Raw genomic sequence first — 17,150 nt, forward strand, 5'->3', positions numbered from 1 at the left:
ACTCATCGTACACACACGCAATGACGACAAAGTTTATGCACACAACCATTGTCCACCCGTATTGGTCATTTGTCCATCCACATTGCCATTCACTGATTGCTGAGGAGTTGCTAATATCACAGCATGGTAATCTGTCATTGGTCCAGTAATTCATCTTGTTGGAATAAAAAACCCAGTCCATTCATTGTTGTTATTACTTGTGCATTATTGTGTACATGTATTTTCGTAATGTCATATTAATATTGTGAGCACAGTTCCATGTCCATTCGTCGTTTCTAATTATGTTATCACTCACAGGTCTATAGACACATTCGCTGTAAAGATAGGGAAATGGTGACATGCATGAGGGGAAAGGGAAATGAGAAGGAGCAAGGGGGTAGGGGAGAGGGGGTTAGAAATGAAAGGTATGTGTCGATTACAATAAGAGTTGAGTAGATTGTTGTCATTTTTTGATAAAATAAGATGCATGAATATGAGAAGACTGTTTTTGTAATAAAAAATTATGATTTTTTTACGATATGCTGTTTCTGTTCTAATATTTCGAGTATTCATTTAATCTCTTTAAACCTGATAAAACACTGCAAACATTGATTCATGAACCTGAAAAATGTTGTAAGTCATCATGGTATTTTAATCCTGCTCTGGTTACACTGGCGAAACCGACTCCTGACTTAGCAAATCTATTACGCTATGTGGCATACATAGCGTAATAGATCTGGTAAGTCAGAATCGGTTTGGAGTCGGGTTGTGTGACTGTAGAGTTAGCTATTCATCAACTCTGAGAACTGGAATCATTATCATGTTTATTAGATATCTAATTATCGTGTTGAATGATCTTCGTCTGCTCTGCAATCATGGCATGCAATCATTTAGAGGTGAACAGAGGACTTAGAGGAAAGATATATAGTAAAATACTCATACTCTTATTCCGCAATTCAGGAAAGCCTGAAATTACCTTCAGGCCACAATGCACACCTATGCCCCTATCAACAGTGTCGTAATTAGCCTCCCCCAAATAGATATATATATATATATATATATATACATATATATATATATATATATATATATATATATATATATATATATATATATATATAAACAAAGGAAGAGGGCCCTTTGCACAACGTGTGTTGCAGCGCGTCATGTTCTCTGTAGACGTAAAAGAATTCAGGCATGGACGCTAGACGTACCTATCAATCGTATCTCTCATTTATTGGCTAGCTTTCGGCCACGGGCCTTCATCAGGTCTATATGCATTGAACCAAACAAAACAAAACCATACGAATAAAGTCGTAATAACAACAAAGTAAATGAAGGGTAACAAAAAGTACAGAACAGATGGGTAACAGTAAAATAACAAAAGAGGGGGTAGTGAACTAAACGAGATGGTTGAGTACAATAGCAAACGATTTGTTAACTTAAATTGTGAAGGAAGACAAAATACCTTTTTAAAAATTTATTTTAGATCTTAAGGATTAACTTTTTAATCTCGATTTATATTTAAATCAACAAGGTTCAAATCTAAATCTAATATTCGGCTTGTGACTATTTATAGCCGATCTGGAATTGTTTAAATCCTTGGAATTTAGAGCGTACATATTCTTAAATCCAATTGGAAAGAAGTAGAATGCAACAATTATCCTCGATCAGTGAAGAATAATAAACCGTTTATGTTTCACCCACTCACACACCCTCGTCGGTTATCCCACTCACGCAGTCACGTCTGTCAATCGGGAACAGACAACTGATTTTTTTTTTTAAATATAATTGTAAATAGTATAGTAACAAGTAGTCTTTTATGCGATGCACATTTGAATAATGTGAATAACGCTTGTAAATCATGTACGCTGTTTGGTTTTATATGTTGCATCTTGACTTATCCTCCCACTTCGTTGTGCAGAGGGAACAATGGTTGTGCAACCTGTGTCAACGGCAACGCTCTTTTATAACTCAGTCTGGCCTGTGGCAGCAGGCCTCAATATTGGCGAGTCGGAGGTCGCCTAGGAAACGAAGAAACAGCCTTGATGATGCTGCATTCGTCATTAATGTCGTAAGTCCTGTTGCATTGAAATTTGAGAAAGTCCAAGTTCGAGTATTGCTCTACGATCGATGTATCAATGTTGCTGGCTGCTCATTTTTTCTAGTAATATCTTGTGTTTCCTTTTGCTTATAAATCTTGGATGATTCGATCTTTATTTCACTAGGGTCACTTTGCAGTCCTTTAGTTAACGTTTCATAGCAAAATTTATATCGATGTTTTTTTTCTTCGTCAAAATATTTTGATGAGAATACGCAAATGATGTCAGCCTCGTTTGCTATTTTTGTATTCATGCTTTTAATGTTAAGATATAAGGTTAAACTGCATGATTATATTGCGCAAGTTTTATTTGTTTTAGCAGGCCGCTATTGTGCTTATAGAAGTCATTGCATCAATTGTTATTTTTTTTATAATAACCTGTCGACTTGTTGAATGAGGATCGTTACATGAGCATGCTGCATGGCTTCAGAATAACGAACTTCTCAATTTTCAATGCACAGCACTTACACTCCTTATTTTTATTAATATGAATTCATATTTCTTCGACCAAATTAACAAATTTCATTACCTCTATTGTATATATTGATATCATCGTCTCATTTGGAAGAGTATACAATTCTCCGAATTTGTATTTCACTTCATGAATAACATTTCGACTATGTAGCACGAATGTAGCTATCTCTGTGCACGATATTTGCATGTTTAACAAAATGACTATTCAGAATTGTCTTATATCTAAATGTTCAATTAATCTATTGTTCTTTTGATAATTTGCTATGTCTTTTTGCAGACGTATTAGTACATTATTTCATGTGAAAAAGATATTGTCGTACGTCAAATGAACGACTTATTTTGCTCAGTATTTCATGTTAACAAATATCAATAGATCAAAAAGACATTTCATATTGTATAGGATACTAGACTTGGTTCACTAATGAATTCTGATTAATTCATGCTAATGCATCATCATGATTCGCCATGGCATTCATTGTTATGGGATATACACTCACGTTTTGATTCATACAGTACTAATAAATTAGTGCAGAGAAAAAAAACGGTACTGACAATTAGTCGATGGTACTATTAGGCTAAGTGTTTTATCTCTCTGTTTTACCCTGCTTTCTGACCATTTTTAGGTAGTTTTTTCCACCATGACATGTGAGATTGGTAGTGTCAGTTTAATGCTCATCATGATATAAACACTATATATAGTACACTCTAAAATATAAAAGGTTGAAAGGGATTCACATCTCTAAAGGGCCGACGAGCATAGGGCCCTGAAAAGCGAGATGCCCCCAAGATTTCTCTAAGAGGTGCTGCGTACATCATAGGCAGCACCCTTCAAAATCGGGTTGGTATGCTAAAAGTAAAAATATTTCTAGAAATCGCTTCATTTTGGAGCGAGAACCTTTTTCTTTTTCTTTTTTTTTGCTTGTTTTTGTTTCTTGTCTTTTTTTAAACCAATGTCACCTTGAAATTCCAAAGTGCTATGGGGAAAAGGGTTAACCAATAGAACTCTCGAATTAATCATTCGTTCATTATTTTTCCCTTAGCACTTGGTAATTCTGTTAAAGGGATTTAAAACATCAGAAAATGAAGTAATAAAAAAATGTTAAGTTACTGACCGATCCGGATAATGACGTCTCAGTCTTTTCGATCCTCCCCCCCTGAAAAAGAAATTTTTCACGGCAGGAAATGTTCTGAGAATTAAATCCACTTCCTTAAGAATTTGTTGTTTACAAATTCTTCAAGAAATATTATATTAGATCTGTTAAAATAATGCATTCTTATGAGCATGCTGGGACAAAATTTCGGTCAAGCTTGTTTAGTGTCATTCATGTTCTGCATATGATTTAATATAAAACAAAGAAATAATTTTTTAATTTGTGATAAGGAATTAAAGGAATTATGTCTATTTATGATTTGTTTCTTTGTTTTTTGTACCACATACATACTATAGTATACAAGTCAATCACTGCAACTAATCATTGCAATGGATATAAATACGGTATTGGTGGAATGCCGTACTTTCTAAATAATGATTCAGGAAAGATCATGTAGTTTTGCTGCTGGGTATAAAGAAATATATTCTCTGATTTTCACAAGTCTCAGAATTAAATGTAAAGTATAGAAAGAGAGTAGATTAAGTCCAATCAAGCATTCCGTTTCGTAACTGTACTGAGGAGTAGATTTTTATGATTTTGACAACAATCGGTATTTCGCGTCATAATTCATCATCAGAGATGATGCATGAAAAGCACATTATGCGCATATGTAACTATAGTTCCCAAACCGATGAGTTATGAATTCCAATTAAAAAAGGGGGCTTGTATATTTCAGTTTTTACCGTTTCTGCACCATTGTCATTTAACCTCTGTTTTATCCGCAGTTTGAATGTATTTGATAGAAAAAACCCTGAAAAGGCCCATTACTTGTAAAGCTTCATTCATGTCCATGAAGTTGTCTGTAAGAGTACTGCATATTTACCTGATCATTTAGACAACAAAAGCAGCAAAGTGTAACAAATGGTTATACAATTTTCTATAATTTAGAAGATTTGTTGAATAATTGATAGAAAAATTCCATAAAAATCAATGATAAGCAAATTGGTGAAAAAGGTGAAATAAATCAGTCAATTTTCATGTAATTATTAGTATTCAAACCCTTTCAAATAGTTTTGACTTTAAAAACACTTAAGGATAAAGGTAAAATGTGACTTCATGAGTTATATGGTTGTTAGGAAGATGATAACCAGGTAGAGGTCAATTACGATTGTGATTCATACACTGACTCCTTCTGACTCTATTTCTTGGTCGTTATGCTACAACGAATTTTCAGTTATTACTTAAAGGGGAAATTGATAGCGTTAAATGCAGGAATTGGATGAGGGTGAAGTAATCTGGCCATAATGCAGTCATTGCAAGATTTAGGTATACAAAATTAATGTAGGGAGCAGGATTTTGTAATCGTTTTAAAGAAACCACCAAGATGTGACGTCATTTTTGCGCTATTGAATAACATTGGTAATATTTTTTCTCTTTAATCCTCATAAGAGGGACTTTATTTGTTCATATGATATTTACAATCGTTTTTACAAAAGTGACATACAAAAATATAGATAGATAAAATAACGAAACAGGAACTAAAGGATTGAAAGAAACTTTGAGACCTGTTTTAAATCAAGTCTCTTCTGATTACATTTTCTTCTTAGATAATTTCGAATTTCTACCTTTAGATCTTTCATAAAAATAAAAAGTATGAGTCATATGCTTGTCGTTTCCAAAACATTTTCTAATATAATTCCTATAGATTACAAATTGTGAAAAATTTAAAATAACGTTAACCACATTCATTTCTGTTCTTTCTATTTCATGACCTATCACGATAATTTTTTCATTCAAAACAATCTTTACATCGAACAAAGCATTTATTAATTTAGAAACAATTTTCCCAAATACTGTTACCACTTGACAGGTATAAAGAATATGAATACTGGTTTCGGGAACTTTTTAATTTTCCATTTGCAAAGATTGTCTTTACTTGGTAGTATTCTATGAATTAATTTAAAATTAAATTGTTTAATCCTGTTGTCGTTTATAAAATCAAGTTTAAACTCTAATAATCGTTTCCAATTAAATTCAAGAGGCAAGCTAAAGAAATCGTTCCAAAAATGAATACAAGGGAGGTCTCTTTTCTCCTTTTCGATCATCAAATGATAAAAATGTCTGGCTTTCATGCCATTGATTTCTATACAGTCACCTGTTGATATTTCAATAGTGCTGGATTTCGGTGACATGCTATTTACATTTCGTGCACTATTACGTAATTTGTCAAGCCAGAACTTCGGGAACGCACTTTTTATTTTCAACAATTCAAAGGTAGAAAGTAATTCTCTTTCTTTAAAAATAGTGCATATTGAATCAGTCTTCTTCCATTCACCACCTGTTAGGATTTGTTTAACTTTCAAAATATTGTTTTTTATCCAGTTAGGAAAATATAATACATCTTTTTTATACTTTATGTTACTATTGTACCAAATAATTTCGTTTTCAATATTTGTTACTTTAAACATATCAATATACTTTAAATCAGCCCATGAACAGAACATGTCAACATAAAATATGGGCAAATGTTTTTTTTCATATAAATACGATACATATCACTCTTTTTGCAATTACAAGTCAAACAAAGAGGCAAATCCCCGCCGATTTTCTGAGTCCAGTAGTCAAACAGGGTTTTCCAAGCACTGTCTTCACCCGTCAAATATTTATTGATCCATGATAGACGTAGTGATCGACATTTTGTCTTTAAGTCAACCATTCCTAATCCCCCTTCTTTTTCAGGATTATGACAAACATTACGTTTCACCATTTCTTTTTTGGAATTCCACACAAAATTGTAAACTAGTTTATTAATATCTTTGATTATTTTAGAAGGGATTGGTACTGCCGTAGCAGTATGTACTATCTGTGACATTACTAAACATTTTATTACCACCACTTTTCCATGTAATGATAATTTTCTCATTTTCCATGAGTCAAGTGTATTTTTTTTTAATAACTTTATTTTCCCAATTGAGAGATTGGACAACAGAATATTTTTTTCCAACAAAAACACCAAGACATTTTATAGGATCTTCAGTAAAAAGAAGATTGTTAGTTTCACTGTTGTTTATATTCATTTTCATAAGATTTGATTTAGTCCAATTGATTTTTGGCCCAGCATATTTTCCGAACGTCTCGACTTCTTTCATTATCTTTTTGATGCATTGTATAGAATCAGTAAAAATGGTTGTATCGTCTGCATATTGTACGATACGTATATCTCTATCGTTCAATCTATGTGGAATTTGGATCCCTTGTATTTGATTATTTTGTCTAATTTTCTGAGCTAAAACCTCTGCAACAATAATAAATAAATATGCCGAAAGTGGGCAACGTTGCCTTACACCTCTCTCTATTGCAAATTTATCTGATATCCAACCAAAATTTAAAACACGTCCACATGCACCTTTATATCACGTTTCTATCCATCTTAAAAACGAATCTTTAAAATTGAGTTCTTCTAGCAAAAAGAATAGAAACCATGATTAATGGTATCGAAACCTTTTTTGAAATCCAAAAACATCACAACACCTTGTTTCTTCGTAAACACACAATAGTCAATAGTATCTTGAATCTATACATTCAGAAGCAGATCTATTTTTAAAAAATCCAGCTTGATCTTGTGATATCAGTTTATTTATCACTTTCTGTAATCGTAAAGAAAGGATACGGGCAGCAAGTTTATAATCAATGTTTAGCAACGAAATAGGGCGCTAATTATCTAAGAGTTTTTTATCACCCTTTTTATACAATAACATTGGTAATATAGACTTACACGACTCAGTCTTCCCCTTGCCCCCCCCCCCCATTTTTTTAGCTACTCGAAAAATCACAGGGGGTGGTCACCGTCCCCCTGCCCCCTGTAGTCCCTGGATTTATAGCAACATTTAATAACGTATGTTTTGAAGGAATGTATGTTTGAAATTATAATTGTTTTTTTGTATTTTATTATAATGCACTTTTCATCCTCTTTTCCAGTTCATAGGAACAGAGTCAGTAATGCATTACGCTGTTAATGGTCTCGTTCCTATGGTAACAAGAGTGTCAGTAAAACGTGTCCAAACGCCGTTTCAGAGTTGTAGCAAGTATATTCACCATTTCAAAACCACGGACCATGAATTTTATGTTGCAATTTCACAAAATGCTCATGAATAAGTACGTGATGATCTCATCATCATAGCTAATTTAAAAACTCCGCTCCGTGTACCATGGATTTGATCATTATGTGCGGTAGAGTTCGGTAAAGTGATGTTTGCTATATTGTCACTTTCCTGAAATTGCACCGAAACATGTTGTTATTGACTCTAATGATAACTAATACCAATTCAGGATTACAATAATATATAGAGAGAATATAGCACATGGTGAATTCTAAATTTCTCTATGAGGTATGCAATAATATATAATATACAAAATAATTATGATAATACTAAATGAAAGCGAATAACAAAACTGGAAGTCAAGCAATTAGCCTGTAACTAAACATAAATGAAAATATTCATCATAGAATATTGTACATCAAGGGGCAACCTATATGCAAAACCATCCTCATAACCAGTAAATCAAACAATGGGAAAGGGTAGCACCCACTATTGTCTGTCTTATGACACTAAAGATGAGAATTACAAAATAACATTTTTTCACGAAATTGCCATCACAGATCATGAATTTAAAGAGAGGGTCATAGAAAGATAATACGTGTAAATTTGATAACGATTAGCCAAATTACAGTATGTAACTTATTCGCTATACTGATTCTATGCAGTATCAAGCTCTTGTCGTTTATATCGCAAATGACTCGTGTAACCTTTAGGATAAGTCTGTACGAGTCTCAATTTGTGGGCTGACTGATATACACTGCTGCTATTACTAAGATATACAATTCATATTTCATGTCCTGCAGATATATTGCCTACTCATTACTCACTTAACCTGGTAACAACTTCCAGTGATTGTAAGAAATTCCTGAATTCATTTCAGTGAGTGTCTGAATAACCTAGTCAAACGATTTGCTTCTAAACTGGAATATATTTTCTTGTTTTTGTCGTCATTCAGGCGCCAGAGCAGACAGACGTGATCCGTGACTCTAAAGCTCAATGCACTGATGAGCTATATAATACGTTTCAAGAATTAATATGACAAGGTTTCCATGCATATGCTCTCAGCTATCGAATCTCCTCGACTTTTGTCTGCTAATAATACTGAAAAAAAAATATGCATATGTCTCCTGCATCGTTTTAATCAGCTTTATATTTCATACACTAAAGATTCTCAATTATCTCTTCAAATAATATTGGCCATCAGTACTCTTTGGAAGATATATACTAATCCAGAAACAATCTATATGTAGTGACTATATTTCATTTAAGAAATCAAATCCATGTAGCAACGGTTAACAATGATACTGTAAAGTTAGAAAAAATCTGTTCATTTGGTTGAACGACACCAAAGCATAAGAGGATAGATGGATCCATGTATATAGCTTCTATTGGAAATTCTTCCAACTGCATGGTATATGGTTAATATAAACTACCATGACATTGCTGACTTAAATATCGAGATCAAAGGACATAAGCAAGTGTAATACATTTCCACAGTCCATGTAAGTATTCGTAATTCAAGTAAAAAAAGTATTAGTATTCTCTCACAAGACTTCTTTGTATATCAACATCATAATTACGATATCTTCCTTGTGTAAAGGTAAACCGCGTGAATCCTAGTCAAATGTAAGGAAAAGTGGACGAGCACAAGAATTTATCATTGGGAAATGGTCAAATATCACAATGTTAGGGTTGATCGTAAATTATCTGCAAATTTCATTATTTATTTTTGTTATCACAGATTAGTTAACGATAAACCTACATGATAAAGTACATGAGCACGCAACGAAAGTGATTTCATGATTAATACATAAACATAAAACTACCTGATGATACACCACGCGCAGAGTTAATTCTCAACTCTGGAGTGTGTCGTACTGTGTCCTCCAGTAGCGAATTGGCTTGAAGAAAGTAAAACCAATTCCAGCTACTCATCTTTAATCCAGGCGGACTTCAACGGATTTCCATTCTTTAGCGCCATATTCCATCTTGAAGCACTCCTTTTCATCTGCCCTCGATCAATAACCAAGCAAGACCAATTTGAGATGACATTCTATACTCCAGACTTCTCACATCACCTGGTAGATGACTCAAGAGGACCTAAAGCCTTCCATTTTAAGATGACCAGTTCGTTCTCAACCACAAGGTTTATTTGACCTTCTTAAAACACTTCAACCAACAGAATACGCCAGCTCTCTTATCTGTGGCACTTTATTCCATATCCCACTTCTATTTCTCTCTTCTACCCTCCCCATCCCAAGTACCCCCTCTCTCCCTCCTCTTTCTCTCCCTGTCTCTATCTAATTCTCTCTCTCTCTTTCTCTTTCTCTCATTTTGTATTGCTCGTTGCTCGGAAAATAACATCTATGGCATCGAGATATAATTTTCCGAGGAACAAGAATTTCATTTCATTTAACATCAACCAATCAACAACCATTGCCCTAGAAAAATGTTTACTTGCGGGGATATGGAATATACAAATATTTTCAGGACAGATGTGATAAAATATTGTTAATCAATAGGCCTATGTTTTAATTCCTCTTCTATATTTGCGGCTTAATAAATATAAAATGGCAAGTTAAACAAGAATCCATCACACAACAACGATTCACAAATAACTGCTGTAACAAGGTGAGTTGTTTAATAGACAATCGGAATCAAAATACACAGATTTTTTTAATTTTGAAAGCTAATTCGTGATTTCATTATTTGATTTGTATGTAATCATTTATGTCCCACAGAAGGTTTTGTTGCTAAATACGACAAAAATATGCGATATGAGATTATCCAGCTATCCCTTTGTTTGCATACCATTTTATTGTTTCGAATGGAATATGTTTGCAAAGCATAAAATCAATACAATTTGACAAGCTACTTGTAATTTCAGTCATGTTTGATTTTCGCCGCTCTCATGCAAACCTGTAGCAATGTTCGTATGTTTAGTTTATGTCAATTCCAAGATTGCATTTCATTAATTTGATTGGCAAGTAAAGGTAATAATGAGAAGAAACAACGATCGAAATGTTTTTACAGCCACCAGCCTAATATGGCCTCGAGTTTATCGAATTTGGTATGAATGTGGGAGCAGGAGGGTGCACTGCTGCTGCTGTGTAGCAGTGCTCTCCAAGTTTACTTCCGTGGACTAGATTAATACTTTAGATGTCCGATGACAATAGTGTTACACCTTTTTATATAACCCTCAACGAGTCTTTTGGAGATACTTTTGTGTTTTGAACGTGCTTTTTCTTTGATTATGTGACCGTTTTCGTATGAGGATATTTTGTGTTTCATCTTGCTACCTACTTGTTTGAGTACATGCATGCATGCATGCAGCCACCTCTACAAGGCGCAGCCCTTTGATGTCCACTCTGCCACAATATTGAGTAATGAATAACTTTTGTCATACACAAAGGGAGTGTTTGGCACTAACAATAACAGTTATTCAAAATACTTTCACTTCTATCGCCACATATACGCAATTCTAGTTTTGCCGTTTGGATGTTCTCTCCTATTTTTGTCCACACTTTTCTGCACACATTATTTTGTCTATGCACATTATCACTCTCACTTCCCTGCTTACACTAGGACTATTAACATTCTTTTATCCTGATGACCTCGTCGATATTGTTTTATTTTCTCGCTCTGTCTCTCTACACATGTGTGTGTCCATGGACCTACTACTCTAGTCCATGGTGTGTCCTAGAAGCTGTAGTCTTCCGCATCAGACGTATTCCTTGTGTTATTTTAACAGCATCAGAATTGTAATAATTACACTTGCTTATATAGCACTTAACAGCAGAAGTCTCTAAGCGCTCTTCAGTAATGCAGCAGAACTACCCTGGCTTTAGCAGAGCAGCTGTTACGTGTTCAGCGTTTCAAGGAATAAATTCCTGCCAGCTAGGTTACCCATTTACCTCACCTGGGTTGAGTGCAGCACACTGTGGATCAATTTCTTGCTAACACAAAACTGCATTTATACCAGCTACAGTCATTCTCACTTTTGGACATGGTAGATGCAAGCGTATATAGTATACAAGTGCTTCATGGACCCTCCAGGACATTATATACTTTGGCCGAGTAAATGAATAAGATGTAGGCCTAGACTATGTAAAACTCGTTTGTGTGAGTGTGTGAGTGGGGAGGATTGTGAGGGTGTGTGTGTGTGTTTGTGTGCGTGGCTCACATATATGTTATGAATTTTGTTTTCTATTATTTGTTAATTTCATATTTATGTTCTTTCCATGTCTCATCTGGTTTTGAATATGTTACTATCAAATCGTTTAAGCGCGTAAAATACTTTCGCTCCCGGATTTTATATCATCATAATTCCGTGGCCACCATGTAGAGCCGTGTTTTGTGCAAACGCCGGGATATGTGCAAACAACGGTATATGTGCAAAATTTCGCCGGGTTTTGTGCAAACAACGGAATTTGTGCAAACGCCACACCGGGAAATGTGCAAATCTGTCAAAATTTATCAAAGGCATCTGTGCAAACGTGACGACGGAATATGTACAAATGAACAATTTTCACGGGAAAAGTGCAAACCTCCGGGATATGTGCAAATCACTGTTTTTATCCATATTAAGGCTATTTCTCGTGAAAAGTTTCATAACATTACTGTTAAAAATGAGAAACATACCTGCATAAGGGAGAAGCTACAGTGCCATCGGCAATGAAACGCTTTTCAGAGAGGCAGTGGGGCACCAGGCTTAAAGGGGTTTCCATGACATTTGCTCCGGCGACAATTGCTCCGATGGAAAATCTACACATTAAGCGAAACATAAAAGCTAACCTCCAAAACTAAATCAACCCTAATCGTATCATGACAATATTCTGAACCAAAAACTCTAGATCTATCACAATCCTAACACTAATCCTATGCCTTCTGAGATATTAATTGTCGCAGGAGCATATGTCGTGTCACCTTAAAGATACATTCAGTACTGTTTCGAACACTGCATGGGGCAATTAATTAAGGGGGAGGGAGAGGCAAGCATGATTTCCACTGATACACACATTGAACTTGATCTGTTGATTTCATTTCCAAATTTCATCAGAAGTTGTCGAATTTCTATGAAATTTAATTATAAACCCAAAATGTCTTGATTACAATAGCATTTGATGTTATTTTTTATGAATCTATGAATATAAAAACAAGGCAGTCTTTGCTCTCTCTTACACACCCAAAGTGATGTACAGACGCCAGCTATAATAACAGCTACATGTGTAAAAACACTGTGCCCACTAACGTATATGATATTTCCCACGAATGTCATGGCGCACTTTACCAACAAGAGGCATTTAATTTTGAACTATATACCCACAGATGCGGTGCACTTTACTCTCTATATGCAATATTTTTAGGTTGTAATTCATACACTTCCTCGATTTAACAATGAATGTTCCATATGATATGAATGCAGGGGCTGCAATCTAGGGGGGGGGGCAGGGGGTGCACAGTGCCCCCACATTTTAAGCACTGAAAAGTTTTCCCCTTTTAACCCAAGATTTTTGCCCCCTTTCAACGCGTTCAGTGCCCCTTTCATTTTAGAAGGACCCGTTTTATGTGTTAAAGAGTACCCCTTTACTTTTTTTTTTATAAATATAAGTGCCCATTCTCGTATCAGATAAGTTTCCACTCTTTAAACCGCTCTTTTCATGCCCGATCATCGCCCGTTTTCCTTATTTCGCGTTCTAATCCCTTCTAAAAGTGCATATTTTTAATAATAAAAATCCTTTTAAAGTGTTCCTCTCGCCCCTTTTCAGGGTAAAATTCTTCTTCTGCAGTGTGTACATTTTCAGCTTTGATATGAATGTGTCCTCATTTACGTCTGATAAATGTCCCCTCTCTTCTGGTTTGTTCAAATGTCCAGTTTGCTAATATAATGTATATGTATTTGCAATTAGCATCCTTTCTTTTCTGCAGGGGCATCTGAACTGGGGAAGGGGGAGGGGGGGCACTTGCCTCCTTAAAAATGTTTTCAAGAAATAGAAAAGAAAAGGAAACAAAAGTGGTGAAATATGATATTGTTCTCTACGTAAAAATCTATCACAAATGCTTTTTTTCCATTAAAAGTTTCAAGATTTTGCTCGCTCGCAGCTTTAAAGAAATGTTGCCCCATACGCCATGTCTGCCCCCTCAATTATTTTGCTCATTGCCCTAAGTAGGGTACATATGCTATTTTGTTTAAATTTTTTTTTTTTGTTTCAAGTGCCCTTTTCAAAAGAGGAAGTGCCCTTTTTCGCTGTGCCCTCCCCCCTATCAATTTCGCTCTGCCGACCCTGGATGAATGTTTATCTATTTTCTCAGACCTAGTGGAACGATCTGTATGAGACAAAGGGTGCATGCTATTATACTTTTTAGACCCTTCAAGTGACAAATCCATACGAAACGAATGCCGGTAGTCTCCTTTTCCAGACCCAATGCGACCGAACCATACAAGATGAATATCATCAGTCTACTTTTTAATACTCAGTCTTGGCCATATATTCTTCCAAGCAACAGGATTAACGCTATACCTGTTGTTGTTGTTGTTGTTTTAGCTTATACGGCGCGTGTCATTCAGTAGTGAATATTTGCGCCAATTACCTGAATTAGCTAAGCGTAGACTTTACTCAAGACCCGGTGGTTAAAAAGGGAAATAAACTTTAAAACTCAGACCTCACTATCTTCTAAACATTTGCCATGTAATCGAGCATACGGATAAAGAGTTATTCTTTTCTCCAGACCCAGTCATTTGAAAAAAAAAATCAAGAATCTTCGAACCTACAATCCCGTCATCTTCAGACCCTGTAATGTAGCACATAAGTATACAGTGTAATTATACAGTGGGTGTACAGCGTACAGTGTAGTTTTTTTTTAATGAATGGGTATGGAGTAAAGGCTATGCTAGTGACCCGTGCTTTGTTATAGACTATTAGTTTGGAAGATGATGGGGTCTTAGTATTGAAATTTAATCACCAGGTTTGGAGTAAAGACTACACTCTATATCCATTTTTTTTTCACAGGGATGAGACGGTGGGGTCTTCAAATTGAAGATCTCCTTTTTTATATAACAGCGTCTGGGGTAAAGACTATGCTCTTATATCCATGGTTTATTACAGGGTCTTATTTTTGAAGATTATAACATGATTTTTAAAAACGGGTCTGGGAGTGAAGACTACGTTATATAACCTGGCTTTATTACAGAGTCTTAGTTTTGGGTCTTAATTCTGAAGGTTTTTTAATCAACGGTCTGGAGAAAAGACTACACTCTATATCCATTCTTTTTTTCACAGGAATGAGACTGTGGGGTCTTGAAAATTTGTTTAAATGAACGCGTCTGGATAGAATACATTATATAAACGTTCTTTGTAACAGAGTCTTAGTGGAAGATGGCGGGGCTTTAATAGTTTTGAATTTGTTTAATCACTCGGTCTGGAGTAAAGACTACACTTTGAACCCATCTCATTCTACAAGAATGAGACAGCGGGGGTCTTAAATTTGATTTTTTTAAAATTATTATTGATGCAACAGGGTCAGGGGTAAAGACTACATTCTATTTTTATTTCTACAGGGTCTTAATTTGGTAGACGGTGAGATGTTGCAGTTTTTTATTATTTTTGAAAGGCTATGCTCTTTACGTATGCTTTAGTACAGGATCTTAGTTTAGAAGGATCTTCAAATTATTAAATGACCGGGTCTGGAGGATTAAAAGACTACACTCTACATCCATGTTATTCCGAACGATAGTGGGTCTTAAATTTTTGTCTGGTGCCCCCCCCCCCACTGCCTCTCTGAAAAGCGTTGCATTGTCGATGGTACTGTAGCTTCTCTCTTATGCAGTAATGTTATGAAACATTTCATGAGAAATAGCCTTAACATGGATAAAACAGTGATTTGCACATATGCCGGAGGTTTGCACTTTTCCCGTGAAAATTGTTCATTTGCACATATCCCGTCGTTACGTTTGTACAGATGCCGTTGATAAATTTTGACAGATTTGCACATTTCCCGGCATGGCGTTTGCACAAATTCCGTTGTTTGCACAAATCCCGGCGAAATTTTGCACATATACCGCTGTTTGCACATATCCCGGCATTTGCACATAACCCGGCTCCACACACCTTTCAAACAACAATATATCAGGCACATAATCAAGTCTTTTTTCGTCTTTTATTGTCTGGCGACGTTGAAACAAAACCCTGTCCGAACTATAAATTCCCTTGTGGTCATTGCAAGAAACCCGTTAAAAATAACCAAAATGGACTGTTGTGTACCACTTGTCAAAAGTGCTATCACATATATACTAGGCTGTATCAAAACCCAAATGAGAATTGGATATTTAACCTGTTCATTGCCGCAATTTTGTGACTCCATTTTTACACAATCCTTGATTGATGTTCAACCCACCTCAACAATTAATGCACCTCCTGTCCCTGAATTTAACACACCTACTGGAATTGATAAGGCTGTTTTATACAAATCATTTAATGATATATTTAAAGCAAAAGGGTTGCATTTCGTTCATTTAAATATCAGATCCATTTTATATAAAATTCCTGAACTACGCGTCATTCTCTATGAAAGTAGAATTCAGTAATTGCGATTACTGAAACATGGTTGAATTCGTCCATAAATGAAGAAATTTATATCGATGGTTATTCTATATTAAGACGAGATCGTGCAGGCGACCATGGTGGTGGGGTCTGCCTTTATATTAAAAATGATATATTTTTTTATTTTTTTTAAATTTATTTATTAAAATATCTTTATACAGGATAACAGGCTCAGATTAACTGTTTTTCAGCCTGGTCCTGTTAACATAAAATAACAATATATACATAATAGATAAAAGAGTAACTTGGGTAATGTACAGTAATGAGTGAATTAAATAACGTTTAAAATCAGAATTATCATTAATACAAAATTGTTTAGAGATAAAATACACAACCAGTCACAATTCCCAGACTCAGCACTACCTGCCTCAGCCAGAGAACAATAGAATCAGCATGATCAGTGGACCACATCCATTGCTCTCCGGCCGAAACAGGCAATAGTGATTCAAAGAATGGTGACTTGTACTGTATTCATTTTTTTTAATTGACGAAATGTGAAAACTATCCTGTAGACAAAACAATAGCTGTGAAATATAAATTAAGATGTATGATATCATTGACATAGTAAATACAAAATTCAACAAAATTTATGAAGGAAATTAAGGATATAATCATCATTGAGCATATCATACTAGACTTAAGTATAAAATTTTACAAAATAAATATCGCCAAGTTAAGTAATGGAAGCTTATTTACTAAGAGTACGAATTATATTACATAAAAATTATTCGTTCCAACATATTTGATATCCCAAATCATTAACACAATTCAAAACGAGAAAAATAAAGTAAAATGGAACAAAAGG

General features: G+C 34.9%; 1 protein-coding gene across 1 annotated transcript in view; it reads left to right on the top strand.

The window, feature by feature from the left end:
- The first annotated feature begins 1,906 nt into the window (after positions 1-1,906).
- LOC129256767 (uncharacterized) overlaps positions 1,907-17,150 on the top strand; it is a 55,856-nt gene continuing 40,612 nt past the window's right edge. Inside the window, exon 1 of the mRNA XM_064097641.1 lies at positions 1,907-2,053. The gene's annotated coding sequence lies outside the window, so the exon portion shown is untranslated. The remainder of the gene's footprint in view (positions 2,054-17,150) is intronic.

This window comes from Lytechinus pictus, chromosome 3, assembly GCF_037042905.1.
Source record: "Lytechinus pictus isolate F3 Inbred chromosome 3, Lp3.0, whole genome shotgun sequence".
In the NCBI taxonomy this organism is placed as follows: domain Eukaryota; kingdom Metazoa; phylum Echinodermata; class Echinoidea; order Temnopleuroida; family Toxopneustidae; genus Lytechinus; species Lytechinus pictus.